This window comes from Chrysoperla carnea, chromosome 3 (assembly GCF_905475395.1).
Source record: "Chrysoperla carnea chromosome 3, inChrCarn1.1, whole genome shotgun sequence".
Lineage (NCBI taxonomy): Eukaryota > Metazoa > Arthropoda > Insecta > Neuroptera > Chrysopidae > Chrysoperla > Chrysoperla carnea.
Window position 1 is genome coordinate 76560194 of NC_058339.1, and position 15666 is coordinate 76575859.

Genomic DNA, 15666 nt, shown 5'->3' on the forward strand with positions numbered 1-15666 from the left:
TGTTTTTAACCAATCAAAAAATAAGTTTAACAGTTGCAGACTTTGATTGGGTGACATCATGTTCTAACAACAGATTGGATCTAGTTCTTCGGAACTTTAAATTTTAAAGTTGATCCTCATTAAATGTAAATAAAATATGTCATTCTATAGCCTTAATCGAAATAAAACACGCAAACTACGGAAAAATGCTTTATCCAAAAGTATTCAACGATAATAGAAGGACATTCACTTGTGTCCATGCCTTTGACCTACAATTATCGATAAACTTTAAGAATATTTTATCGTGATTAAATGCAATAATCACATAGTTTTAAGTCGCACTAACGTCGAAGGTAGTACAGGACTGCCTTAAATGAACACCAGTTTTCAATTAGATCAAGAATCGCCCAAATCGGTTCACCCAGTCGAAAGTTCTGAAGTCATAACACACACAAAAAAAAATACAGTCGAATTGATAACCTTCTCCTTTTTTGTTTCGAGTCGGTTAAAAATGGAAACAACTCAAATCTATAAATTAAACACCTTACGGAATATTAAAAAATTTGCCTGCTTATAAAGGGCATTAAAGAAAATGCAAAAAGATGATTTAAAGATAATCTTTAGAAAACTAGATGTTTTGGGAACGTCCTTAAAGAGAAAGAGAAAAAAATTAGTTTCATGTCAATTAGGTTGCGTATCATGTTGTAAAAAAGATTATGGTTTTGATTTAATATTTTTAGGTTGCCTTGTAATTTGATGTAATAATTGCATTTTTATTTAAAAGCCATAATATGTAACAACAAGACTTTCTAGCTAAACATACAGTTTTGTATTGATTCTAATGTGCAATCTATGTCCCGACATTGAATATAATTGATATTATATAGAGTAGCTATATGTAATATATTATAGATCGTTAGCTGATGACATCTATTCGTGCCAAATCTCCAAGTTTCTGAAGGAACCGAATAGTTTATCACTTTGGAGCAAAAAGAATAAAAACATCATATTTACAGTGTGAATTGCATGACAAAATCTAGTATCGGAAACCGTTAGGTGTGAGAATTAGAAGAGCCAAAAGTACTAAAATAAAGATTTGACTTTGTAAAGAAACGGAGGCCCTCGTTTTAGAAATTTTTGCCAGTTGAAAGGGAATACCGTTACGTTCACAAAAATATTCGCGTAAGTCCTCCAACAGACTTTAAAAGATTAAGGGCTTGAAAAATGAATTTTTCGATAAGCAGTAGTGTAATCGAAAAATTAGCAAGTAAAATAAGGTACTGACTGACCATAAAAATCAGCGGATATACGAATTGAATAGGGAAGGAGATTTTTTGTCCAGTTTCAATAAGCACAGGCTGCTAATTTGTCCATTGTTATTACAACTCTGTTGATAAGTTATAAGACACACGGAAGTGGACCACTCCACTTAGTCCACTCCAAGGCAGATTTGAGGGGATGAAGCATCCAAATCGATCATTATCTTACGGTCTATTATATATTGGTATTATTTAATCAGATAAGAGTTATTATACAATATAAATATATAATTATTATAAATGTATGAAAATAATATAAATATGACGCCACAATTATATTTTATATGGTTCAAAGTCCGAATTTAAGACTATCAGATTAAATAAGGTAACATGCAGTATCAACTTCGTAAAAATATTTTTACTTATAACATACATACATTCATTAATAGGGATTTTAAAACCCAAATTTTAAAGTAATTGGTTTGTTTAGTTTAAGAAGGCTATTTTCTGCTAACGATACATAATTTATAAGTTAAGAGTAATTTTTACTCTTTTTTTACTCTTTATAAGTTAAGAGTAATCTTTACCCTCACTTAATTCCACATTTGTTCGTCATTAAATAGGTTTTAATTTTTTGGTGTGGAACCTTATTTATTTTTTGAAATAAAGTACCGCCCCTGTTACTTGCTGAGAATGTACCATTTTATAGATGAAAGAATTTTTCGATTAAGAAGTCGACTCAAAAATAACAAATTGCCACATAACCTTCCATCTATATTTCATCCTTATAGGAGTAGAATTTCAGAAAATCCTTCCTATCGGATGCCTACGTCATACAAAGAACACACCCTCTAAGTTTCAGATCTCTCCAATCAATTAGTCAATCAATCAGTCACTCAGGACAGAGCATTTTATGTGTTTAAATAATATTTTAACTTTCTTGCTAGTCCAGATGAAACCACAGTTACCACACAAAATATAGTTAACATGTTATATTCACAAATAAAGCCACAACATAACATAAATATCAGTTAAAATGTGGTAATTTAGCTACCTGCTAGTACATAACTTTCATAGTATTTATTTATTTTGGTCAGTGGCTGGATGGGGTGTAAGTGTGTATAGTAGTTAATGGTTTTTATTATGGAGTTTTAATTATAAATTTTTCATTTTTAGGGTTTCGTACCCAAAGTTAGAAAGAAAAATGTTAGTTTCAAAGGCACTCATCTTATACCGACATCAAATTCGATCTCATTTCTCAGTTTTAGTTAAAACATCACTCTGATTCAGAGCTGACAAACATTTGATGGACGCATTGAAATAAAAAGTTATTCTTTACCAACACGGAAACATTTTCTGTTTGTGGCGATTTTTTTTTTTGTAAACCCAATAGTTTAGACATTAATTGATAGCAAAAATCTAGCTTTTTGTGTATTTGTTCATTCTACAATATATAATTCAACAAGGTCTTTATAGAAAAGCAAACCACTTTTGTTGGGTTTATTGGAAATATCAATTTTGAAAAAATAATTTAGGGTAAAACTTTTCAGTCCGTTTTTGCCTAAACTGTACGGTTTGCGGAGAAATATTTCGAACAAAAATGTTACTTTTTTAATCAATATCGAAATTAAAGTGTTCATCTATCGATTACCAGTTATGGAGTAGAGTGAGCTTTTCCTTGAGATTGAAAACCTTTGTCAAGTTTAATGCCTACGTAAGATGTGCCTTCACACCCAACATTTTTTTCTTGAAGCATTTTTATAGATAAAATTTATTTTTGTACCCTGTATAGTGAGTTTTATTTTTTTTACAATATATATTATACCATTATGATGGACCATTATAATCTATTATGGGTAAAAGCTCGAATTGTAGAACACTTCATCAAAGGTTGCAGAGTTTGGTGGGGAATATCAGGTTCGGAAATCAGGGTAGACCAAGTTCTCCGGGTTGCTTAAATAGGTAATTTAGATCCTAATATATTCCTCTATTTAAATATTGCATGCAACAGTATTTGTTGTTTGAGTGGATGGTAATACTAAAAAAATGGATCAAAATTACTATATAACGAATACTTTAAAAATTCGTATTCACAAAAGTAGGGGAACATGAGGTAATGAGAGCCCGTGTGTAATGGGACTTCCCTAATGCCCGTAATTATGTAAATGAAGTTCGAGTGTCTTTGTTTATGTTTGATAGAGTTAGCCTAAAGCGCACAATGATTTATTTGCTCTCATTCAGTTGCACGAAACGATTGTATGTTTTTTGCTGCACTGTTATAAAAAATACAAAAAAATAACGTCCCAGATCAGCATTAAAACACATACGTTTAATATTGTATTTACGTTAACTATATCTCTAAATCTATCTAATTTAAGGTATGATTATTCAAATTTTTATAATTTACGAGATGTAATTTTGAAATTTTATTTGCTCGATTGAAGGTTAAGCGAGTAATGAGAGTTGTATGGCTCTGAAACTTGTTTGTTTTTTCTTATAAAATGTTAAATTCGATCCTAACTCGTATGTGAACATTGTTTTGAATTTCACACAAAAATTTTAATTAAACAATAACCCATTACTGTCGGTATCCATTCATATGTACACCTGTGTGTGTACACTATACATGGGTGTAGTCCAATGCTTCCGAACTAAGTGTGGGTAGTGATATTCAATATTATTTTTTGAATAACATTTAATATTTTCATTAGAGAGGAATTTTCCCTGTAATATGTATGTGAAAATTTAAAGCTTTAAACAAAAAGAATTTCTAATTAAAATATTAATATATAAAGCATAATATGTTAGGATCGGGAATAAAAGAAAACTGTTCATTTTATAAATGTAACTAGGCAGGGACTATGTTTAACGGCCAGATTGAGAACGCACTCCATTTTCAGATCTAATTCGATAGATTTGAAATTATTTTCTTAAATTTGAGCGCCATTGTTTTCAATACAAAGGTATAAATGTTTGATAAGCTAGTTATTTAATGTCGCCCTATTAGATCTGTTGGTTCAGGCGTAACAAAGTCCGTCCGTGGTATGCATAGGGTAGAAGGTTTGATTCCCGGTGTCGCAACAAAATTAATTTAATTAAGTGTTGTGATGGGCTGGTGTAGTGCATGGTATATGCATGAAGGAGATGCACTCAGCCTTTGAAATTGAGGAGCTGATAAATGAAATTATCAGCGGAAAGGTAGTAAATCACATATATGATATCACAGTGGGCTCAATAGCCTAAGTGTGTTCTTTGTGAACAGCCTAACTTAACCTAGACATTTAACGAATTATCGCTTTAACGAATATTCATTCATTTTTAGTTCCTCGAAAATTCTGTTTGGAGAAAAAAAAACTGCTAGAGAGGATTTTGATAACCGACTGAATTATTTTCATTTATAAAACTGGGTCTCCATTTATAATAATTACTTCATCGTATATCGAAATTCAAACAGGTTTTTTATACGGTTGTCAAATAAATAAATTACTCAATAAATTTACTTAAATTATTTATCACAAGAGGGTGATTAAATAGACACCTTTCTTCCGTTAAATGAAAAAAAAGTATATAATTACAAACAAGTACTTAAACAAACAAAAACCTGCAACACCTGATACCTATATCTATGTACGTAGAGTCTTTTTCGAGAGCTTGTCGAGTGTTTTTATTTCATTTCGAAAGAAGGTAGAAAAGACAATATTATTATTAATCTTTATACACATGTAGAAAGATATAGACAAAGGAAAGAAGATCTGGTGCAATGGATATGATCCTTACAAGGCATGTTAAAATTGTATATTAATTAATAAATTGTGGTAAAATTAATTTTCTTCAATAGGGGATAATCCTGATGTCGAATTGGTCATATTACACATAAAAATGTAAAACTACAACGATAAATAGAGTAAAACTACATTCAAAGGTTGCCATCTCCCTTTAGATAAAATTTTATATGTAATCGCTATGGCGCTACCCACGTATAACGTAAATATTTCGTATCTTCCCCTTTGTTTAATTAGTAATTTTAAACGTTCATAACTTGCATACTAGTAAAGATTTCTTAAAACCAACTTCACTTTCCTATTCGTGAACTGAGAATTCTTTATCTGAAGTGATAAAAAAGTCCGATCCCCTATTGTGTTTGGAATAAATATTTCGGTTTTTCTGCCAATCTTATCATTTTTTTCCAAACTCAGGAATAATAATTGTAGAATACATCACGAATCATGTTGAAATAAATGCTCCTTTATGTAAGAGTCACTTTAAGCGTCATAGGGTCAGTTTTTGGCAGTACACGTGAGTATAGATGAGAATTGAATGCCACAACCCTTGGTGTTTCACCCCTCCATCGGCAAATATGTATGGCGTCGCTGGATACAAACTCTGCATAAGTATTCGAAGCGAACTAAATAAATGCTGTACAGAAATAAATCAAATTGACGTGGCTCAAAAAATTTTGTTTAACTTCCGGTACCGCTCCATTTGTACGGCAGTAGGTTTTCCGCCATTTCTTATACGGTTCTAGCACAGGGAAGAAATCCGTACAAAATACTTCAAGTTCTCATTTGTACCTGTACCGCGCAAAATTAACGCCATGGTGCTTAAACTTACTTTTACATATATGAGCATCGCTTTAAACATGATTCTAGTAGGATCATTTCACCCGAAAAATTTTAGCATGGGCGTGTAGTCTATTGTAGTAGTAGACCGCATGCAAAAGCCTTTGTAAGATTTTCTATGCAATTTTTCCGATACCAAACCGAGCTGTAGTTTCGATCTCTTCGACTATCTGGCAACTATGGTTCATTTTTTCTTCCTCTTTGGTTATTGTAAAAACGACCAATTTTTTTTTATATTCAAAAGAAAGGGTAGAAGCACGAATCTAGCTATGTTACCTATATTTCCTCTATTAAAGTTCCACCGAAGGTTAAATAACTAATTCTGTCTATGCGTGGATATTTGGCCATAAGGTGAAATGGTGTCAAACTATTTTCGAAATTCAACCCTCACCAAAAAATCTAACTACATTCAAATAATTTATAATTGGGTAAAATTTAATTCAAATGATCTTTCTCTCATGTAAAACGGCTATTATTTTAAGATTTTCGGGATCACAGTAGTCAGCTGCCTGTCAAGAAGTGTGAATACAGATAAAGTGAAGAAGAATATTAAAACTGTTTTGTTCTTAGTAAATACACAAAAGGTAATAAATTACTCAGCTAATCAATCAAGCAAGACACCGTACACAAATTGTGAGGTTATTCCTATAAGATAAATTATACCTTCTTCGTCTACGAGCGTCGTGGTTGATCTGTGAGATTGTTTTACACATTTTTTTAAAAAGAAGTTTAACCTATAACGTAATCCTGAAATAATGATTTTCATTTCAACAAAGATGAGTTCATATTTTCAAGTTCAACTCACAAAAGAACTTTTGAGTTTTCATCTAAATGCTGGAACTTCACGCCTACCCGCTTCCAGAACGTACAGATTTAGAGAAAAATAATTGGGGATTGTCATTAAAGTTGTCTCTTAGCTACCAAATAATCGCATGCTTTTGCATATCAATCGCATTTCAACTAAATTTATTGTGGGGTAATGAACGGGAAATTTTAAAAACTTGATGAAAACGTGTGATTTACATATGTTATTCGTTTTCTTCTGAGAAACCCCTTTTATTTGATACTCATATCATGGGAGCACATAAAATAAACCTTGCCATCCAAACTAAATCCATCCAAACCTATGCAAAATTTCAGCTAAATCGATTAACGATAACTACTTTAAAATGCATTTGCATGATTCGACCCGAACAAACATACTTTCACTCATACAAGTAAAATAAAAGTTTGTAAGAAAACTTCTCTCCAAGCCTGCCTGTTTCTTACTAATTAGCTTCTTTTAAACCATCCAATGGATTTTGAAATGGTTTTCACCGTCATATAAATATTTTTTTTAGGAAGATTTGTTTATATGTAAAGAATATCCTAATTAAAAGCGTGCGAAGTCGCATCGGGTAGCTAGTTTGGAATAAAAATAAGCTATTTTACAACAAATGTGAACAAAAAGTAAATGAAATAATATTAAAACATTTTTTTTCCACTTATATTCACAATATATCTTAATAAAGATGACTTCATTTCGAAACTATATATATATATATCGAAACGTGTGATTACGAACAATATATTAAATAATAAAAGATATAGAAAATTCGAAATAGAATTATTATTATTATTATTATTATTATCATCTTTTCAACTAAGTTATTATCTTTCTATTTGAAAGCAATTTTATAAACCCAGAAAAAAGTACTGCTAAGGAATGAGAATATAGAATATAGCTTATTAGGTATTTTTACAATATTGTTCGAGATATCGTTTTTCTCAAAAAGTATTAGTTCCATCATCAAATGATCCCGATTTTTTTTAAATACCTTATAAACTGAGTTTTATTAAATATTCTTTGACAAAAAATTTAAAAAAAATTCGAATAATTCAGGGAAAATTTTTCGTTTTTGAATTAAAAAATGCATGCTATAAGGTACTATTGGCCAAAAATCGGATCCAGTCACGAGGACTGTCGACGGAAGTCAAAACTTAAGACTGTAATTTGAATTTCAAACTGATTGTAATATTAAGAAATGAAATTTACAAATTTTAAAGAAATTCCGAGCAAATTTTCGGGTACGGAATCTTTTTTTGGTTCGTTAAATTAAAATTTTCAAAATTTTTATATTAAAATTTTTAACTTACCTAATATTATATGACACGCCAGACCAAATAAAGTTTTTGTTTTTGTAAGAAAGGTAGATTTGCTGTAAATATGAGTCGGACTCGAACACTACTCTGGCACTAGGCCACTGTACCTCTTTAGAAATATTATGAGTATGGCTATAGAAAAACCAAACAAAAGCATGTTGATGATGACGAAAATGATGTGAATTTCTGACGCTGATTCATAAGATTTTACCTACCCCAAAAACTAACGCGCCTATAAATAAAAAGTTTTCACAAGGAGTTTTAGAGATAACGCCAAAAATCGTATTTGCTTTCTCGTACCTGATAGATTTCTAAGCAGCTCTATATTTTAACTCTATATCCTTTTAATAGAATAAATATTATCTACAAAAATATAATATTTTATTAATAAAATATCAGAGAAACCAAATTGGGAATGTAATACTTTTTGGAATGACTAAAATTTAATTAATCTTGCCCTAAAATTTGTATTAAAATAGTACAAGATTATTATTTTTATAACAGCATTTGTGAGTTTTTTTGTTACAGTAAAAAAAATTTGATATTAAATTAGAACAGGGTACAAATAACTTTTGTAAAAGCTTTTTACGAATTAAGTTTTCTACGAATAACTTTGTGCACAGGAAAAATTATGTTTCCATTTTTCTTAACAAAAAAAATAAATATGTTGCTACTTTTATTGCCAGAAGGATAATTTTAAAATATTTTTGTAGTTTCATGTAAAAATATTGTAAAATGTTTTAATATGAATATTTTTGATAAAAACTTTTCTGTATTTTTATATTAACGTAGTTACTACGCGATTGCAATATATTAATAAATAGTGATACCCACCCGCTTCGCTATGGGTTTAAAAGTAAAGATTCTATAACACTCGAAATAATGTAATGATTATTTTACACAGGTAAAATATATGTATGGTTTTCTGTTTTTTTAAATGTATATTAGTCGTGATTATTCATTGAGTATACCAGAAAAGATGGCCGTGAAATATTTTATATTGACTATTTTTATAGAAATCTGTAATTTATGGTAATGTCAAATGACTACTTTTACAGAAATCTGTAATTTATAGTAATTTATTTTTAATTTTTTATAAATATTTCTTATAAATTATATCGCATTCTGAAGTATGAGCTATATTGCTCAAACAAACAAACAAACATGCTTACTTTCCCATTTATAATATATAATGAGATTTTCCAAACTTGGAAAATACTGAATTAAATGCAAATTTTACACCATGTGAATTAACTTCCCAGAAGAAGTTAATGTAATGGGGCCGAATCCGAATCAAACCTTTTCAATATGATGCCTGTGTGTGTGTGTACGTTTGTGCGTATGTTCGTATCTTCGTTCGGATTCTTTCGCCTCGACTATCTCGCGAATCAGATATAGATGGCATTAACACGTAACTGAGCTTATTCAACGCGTATACACGTATTTAAGAACTGAAAGAGTTTTCAGCATAATTAATTGAGCCGTCTTTTAATGGTAATAACAAAACTGGAAAAAACTGAATAGCATAAGCTGCAGTAAAAATTCGAAGAATAACATATTAAGGCTAACAAGACCCTTTTTTAAAGGTTTTTTCTGCCTCCGGGAAGTTAGTCGTGTGGATACAGGGGTCGCACTCACACGACTCCAGTACCACACCGACTATGTACTGCCAATTTATTTGAAGATGATTAAGCATATCGTTTTTGAGATTAAATTGCAATTAAAATCGAAGTATTTGACACATACAGCGTGAGAAAATATAAGTTAAGTCCACAAAATTGAAAATTATTCACCACATAGTTTCAACGAAAAATTAAAAATAATCATACAGTTATACTATAAATTTTAGTATAGGCGATACGGAAAGAATTGTGAGAACAAGCAACTAAAGTAGAATATTGTGGTTGTAACAGAAAAAACTATAGTAGAGTGTGAAACATCCGCTGATACAATATTAAAACAAAATTTTGCTTTACATTTAAGTAACTCAGTGAGTGTTGTATTCCTAGTTTTCAACCGTCTTTGGTTTATCGGTGAAGACAAATGACTTTACATACCCCACCAAAAAAATTGCATATATTTTCATATAAATAAAAATTTCAGCAATTTGCAAGTGTTGCTTTGACGCGATTATGAAATATCAAACCAAACTATACACAAAGCAACATGTCTGCTGTCAAATCGGTTATCAAAGAGTATTGACAACTCAAAAATGAGAACCTATAAAAAAACACTCTTTATAAAAATTTTAGTAAATATTAACTACTTATTTAACTAAAATATGTTTGTTTAGTCAATAAAATAATAGTTTATCATATTTACAATCGAAATGTAATCATAATCATAAAGTTATTATTTATTTATTAATTTTATTGTTATGAAGTAAAAATATTAATAATAATAATAATAAGTAGATTTTAATAAAGAAAATTGTTTGCTTTTTATTGAGAAAAACGAAAAAAAGGAAAAACAAGTTTATGAAAATAGTATTCATTAAGCTTTTATTGTATCTAACTACTTATATTATTATTGTTATTGATATTTCATAAAAATAATAGTTGTTATATGAAGTTCAGGGTTGAAAAAATTATTATATTAAACTATAATATTTCTATGGAACAAGAAATATTGCAGAGAACAAGTGAAAATAAACGATTGACTGTGATAACTGTTGAAATACTCTGTAGAGAAAGTGTTGAATGTCAGTGCTTGCATTACTTTTAATAAATTATGAAATTCTAAAAGACCAACACAATAGGGTATTCTACTATATTTGAAAAAGTACTTCAAAATGTTGATTTTGCTAATAAAAAGCCACCAAAATTTTATTTCGGAAAAATACACACGGTTTCTTGCCAAAAACTTAATTAAATTTTAAACCTTTTTTAAACTGTCAAAAACGCGGGCATCAAATTTGGTGACGTAATATCGGTATCATTATACGAAATAACACAAACAAGTTTGACAGATATATTCATAGACAACTAATTGTAATAAATATAAATATTTATTATCTATGGATATATTATACCCACATGTTTACACTGAAGTAACTGATGGTCTATGGTTCATACCGATATGACATCACTTCAGGGCTTGCTCGCGTTTTAGGGCTTCGTCACGTGATATACAGTTTAAAAACTACGATTTTTAATTTTAGTATTATAAAAGAAAAATGTGTTTTTTTGACTCGAAATCAGAATATTTAAGTATATTTTTACATAATTTTTAACTTTTTTCAAATTTCATAATTTATTTTTCACTACCGAAAGTACCCTATTCCAAAAGACTAATACAATTATGGCGGGCTTGTGGCTGTCATTTAAGGTTTCTGAGTTATGCGAAACTATTTTCTAGAATTTTTGTACTTCGGGAATCTTTCACAAGACCACAGGTTGAAGTTACCAGCAAATTGTCAGCTACATATCTTTTATACTTTTGCTAAAAATGGACACTAAAGTTTTGTCCCAATTGGCACCATCACGGATTTTTTAAAGGAACATTTTAAAAAATTTTCAGGTTTACAGAAGGTATTTCACGCATCCAAGAACCAATTGACCTATGTTGCTTATTTATGGACTCAAACTCCCTTTTTACGTCTTGAAGAAAATTTCAGCTTGATATCTCTTTTCGTTTTGGAGTTGCATTGCATTTACGGACGGACAGGCAGAAAAACGGAAATGGACTAGTTAGGTGATTTTATAAACATCTTTATCAAAATTTTGTTGGTTATCAACTTTTCTAAGCGTTGAGACTAAAATTAATATCCCTTGATATATACAGGTTATAAAAACAAATTTTTGAAAAAAACATTACGCGAGACTAGTCCATCAAAATGGTTAAAAATTCGAAAGAAGTGCCTGTACCAAAAATTTTTGTAACATTTTCTACTGTTTTAATAATGCAAATAAAGTTTTCAATGAAATCAAATAGTTTTGTCTTTGATAAAATGTTTGACATTTATGATGTGTGAAAATTGTTTGGATAAAGTACTATAAAAAATAAAAATAAAATTTTATTTTTTCACAAAAGCGAATCAAACTTGTTATTGAAATAAAGTTTCAAATAATCATTTCGTTCATATTTTTCAGTCAAAGCTTTGTATGTTTATTTATTCTTATAAAACACAAACAAAAATCGAAATGTCTTGTCTGTGCTTTGAGGTTTTTGATTAAAATTTAAAAAAAAAAGGTGCACAAACTTCAAAAGGTTAATGAATTGCTTCAATTTTGTTGAATGGTTTAAAAAAAATTATTTTCTCTTTTTAATGCAAAGTTATTTTTTTAATCAAATTATTATTAATCGACTTCAAACAAAAAAGGAGGAGGTTATCAATTCGACTGTATTTTATTTTTATGTGTGTTACCTCAGAACTTTTTACTGGGTGAACCGATTTTGAAGATTCTTTATCTATATGAAAGCTGGTGCTTCCCGTGTGGCCCAATTTCAAATTGGTCCAGTTCTGACGACGGCATCCATGAGCAAACCATAAAAGTTTTTGCATTAGGTATGCAGGACAAGAGGGCGAATAACTTCATATCAAACCAACCGATTTGGATGATTCTTTTTTTAGTAACAAATTAGTTAGTGTACTTCAGATTCACTAAAAATTACAAAATAAAAAAAATTTAACAAAAGGAAAACCGACTTCAAAAGAAAAACTTTTCCAAAACAAATTAATATGCACTAAAAAGTAAAAAAATAACGATAATATAATGTACCCAGTTAAAATTATTGTTATTTTTGGAGTCGGTGTCAGCTAAGGTAATGTAGTAAACTGTTCTGTCAGAGTTTTTTTTTTTTTTTTTTTTACTAAATCAAATATGCTCAAATATTCGCAAATCATAGTTATCTTGGTGGTCTTTCGAAGGGAATGTTTCACTTTCTGTAGAAAAACTACTATTTTTTGAATCTGCGGTTTTTGTTTTCTACAGTTTTTAATAACAACCTGTTTTTTTAAAAGTATTTTGAGGAAATTAATCTTAACAAAACAAATTGAAACTTTTTGGATCATTCATAAATTTTCTTTTTTACACAATAATCTAAAATTAATAATAATTATTAAAATTAATTGTAATTAGGTATATTTTGCATAAAAATTTAGGTTAATTTGTTTAAATTAAATTTATTTTAATAAATAATAACATATTAGTAAGAGTTAGTTTATCTCCGTGTGGGTTTTTCTTCAGGTGATTCAACTTTTTATTAACTATATGCAATATTTATTATTTTACAAATATAATTATAATTATTATATTTATCTTATATATTTATTATTAGTCATTAAACAGCTTAATAATATTAATTTTATTACTTAAAGCAAAAAAAAAAAAAAAATTGTTGATTTCATTTTTTAACCGACTTGAAACAAAAAAGAAAGAGGTTCTCGATTCGACTTATTTCTTTTTATGCTTGTAACCTCAGAACTTTTGACTGGGTGAACCGATTTTCATGATTCGTTTATTTATTTGAAAGCTTGTGTCCCCGTGTGGCCCCATTTCAATTTGGTCCAGTTCTGACAATGGTATCCATGTAAAAACTACATGAGAAATCCATAAGTCTTAAATTTGCATTAAGTATTTGCGTGACAAATGGACGAATAACTCCAACCGATTTCGATGATTTTTTTTTAGTGACAAATTAGTTAGTGTACTTCAGATTCACTAAAAATCAAAAAATAAAAAATTTTTTCACAAAAAAAAACTGACTTCAAAAATAAACAATCCAAAAACAAATTAAATGCACTAAAAATTAAAAAATAACAAAAATATAATGTAGTTACAATTATTGTTATTTTTGGAGTCGGTGTCAGCCAAGTCAATGTAGTTCTGTCACATTTATTTCCTTGGCTGACACCGACTCCAAAAATAACAATAATTGTAACTTTATTTTCGTCATTTTTTACTTTTTAGTGCATATTAATTTGTTTTTGTTATTTTTTTTTAAGTCGGTTTTTTTTTTCAAAGTTTTTTTATCATTTATTTAATTCATAGAGATTGTAAAGTAATTATATAAATATAAGTAGAGGTTTAAAAGATTACTACTTTATCGATATTTATTTAAATAAAAAAATTGATTTTATTACTTTAATATAATTTGATTGGATATTTAATAATTAAATCTAAGTACTTTTATGCGTTGTGATTTGCATATAAATAACTTGATTTAGATTTTTTTTCCAAGCTTTTATTTAATTTACAATGTATGCTTGTTTGTATATGTGTGTTCAAGTTAAATCTTAACACAGAATTTTAAAACAGTTATTCTCAACCGATTGAGTAGAAATTTTCCATACACGTTTAGTCTGGATGACAATGTATGCTCAGTTAAGTGAGATTATTCTTAAATGTTTTTTTTTATGTACTTCCATCATATGGATATCAAATGAAAGGGTTTACTGAAAAGAATACGAATAACATATGAAAATCAGATGACAATGCATTTTGAGTGGTAGTCATGACCGGATTTTTCCATGGTTTTTTCCATATTTGATATACATACCTTTTTAAGTTTAAAATAAAAAATACGTTTTAAAGGGTAAGATTTTATTGTACTAAGAAGTTAAAATATTTATATAGGTCTATTATGTGTAATGGCCTATGTATAGGTAATTTTAATATCATGAGAGATAATTAGATAGATTTTTATTACAATATCTGCTTATTTAAATATAATTACTATTTTTTTATAAGTATACTTCAAATATTTTAAAATGGACTACGCTACTGTTGCTTACAAAAAACAAAAACAAAATGGTAGCATAAAAATGTCGAAGCAAGTTTCCGATAGATATTTCTAATTTGTAAATAGCTGATAGTTTTTAAAATTATAGTAGAAAACTTTTTAAGTGGTGCCCCCTATTTTCGAAGAAAGAAACATCATTCTTAGATCATTCTCGCACCGTGACCATCAATTTTTGATCAATTCTCACACAATTTACAATCTTTCTTTCATCGTCGACTGTTATGGCTTTAGGAAAATACGCTTACGATCAAAAGTTTTAGTATTTGCTGTGGGCGTAGTCATGGTAGGGACAATACAATCAATGTCAGGTCTTCCAGTTGAAAATTTGTTGCTAACAAATAAAGCTGACTTATAAACTTGAAAAACGGTTAATAATTAAATTAAATTTTTTATTTCGTTTTTTTTTAAATTTATTTGACGACTAGCGATTCCTAGGTAATTTACGTCTACAGAGGTATAGGATATATTTTGTGGGTTAAATCAACCCATAATTAAATTAAATAATTATAAATTTAATCTAAGTCATAATACTTGAACTGTAAATTGTAGCAACTATTATGATTCAATTATTATAAATAAAATAATATTATTTTATAATAATAGAAAATACAGTTCATTTCACAAAACTATTTTATTAAACGTAAATATAGTTTTACGATAATAATATTTAGATAAAATAATATTTTAATATTAAAAACGAATTTAATATTATTACTTTTGTTATTATTACTATTTCATTTTTATGATCATCGTGTATTCGTACCAAGGAGTAAATATTATTAGAAAATGATGTTATCTTGAAAGAGAATTCTATTTGTAATTCTTTCAACGTTGTGTGTGGAAAACTCTCTGATTGGTTTTTCTAATAATAAAGAAATTCGAAGCGAAGGATGTGCGTTATCTAGACGATTTCTCTCGTAAGA

General features: G+C 28.8%; 1 protein-coding gene across 2 annotated transcripts in view; it reads right to left on the reverse strand.

Moving 5' to 3' along the window:
- The window catches only part of LOC123294776 (diuretic hormone receptor-like), a 402325-nt gene that overhangs the window by 126963 nt on the left and 259696 nt on the right, over nt 1-15666 (reverse strand). The gene's annotated exons all lie outside the window — the stretch shown is intronic.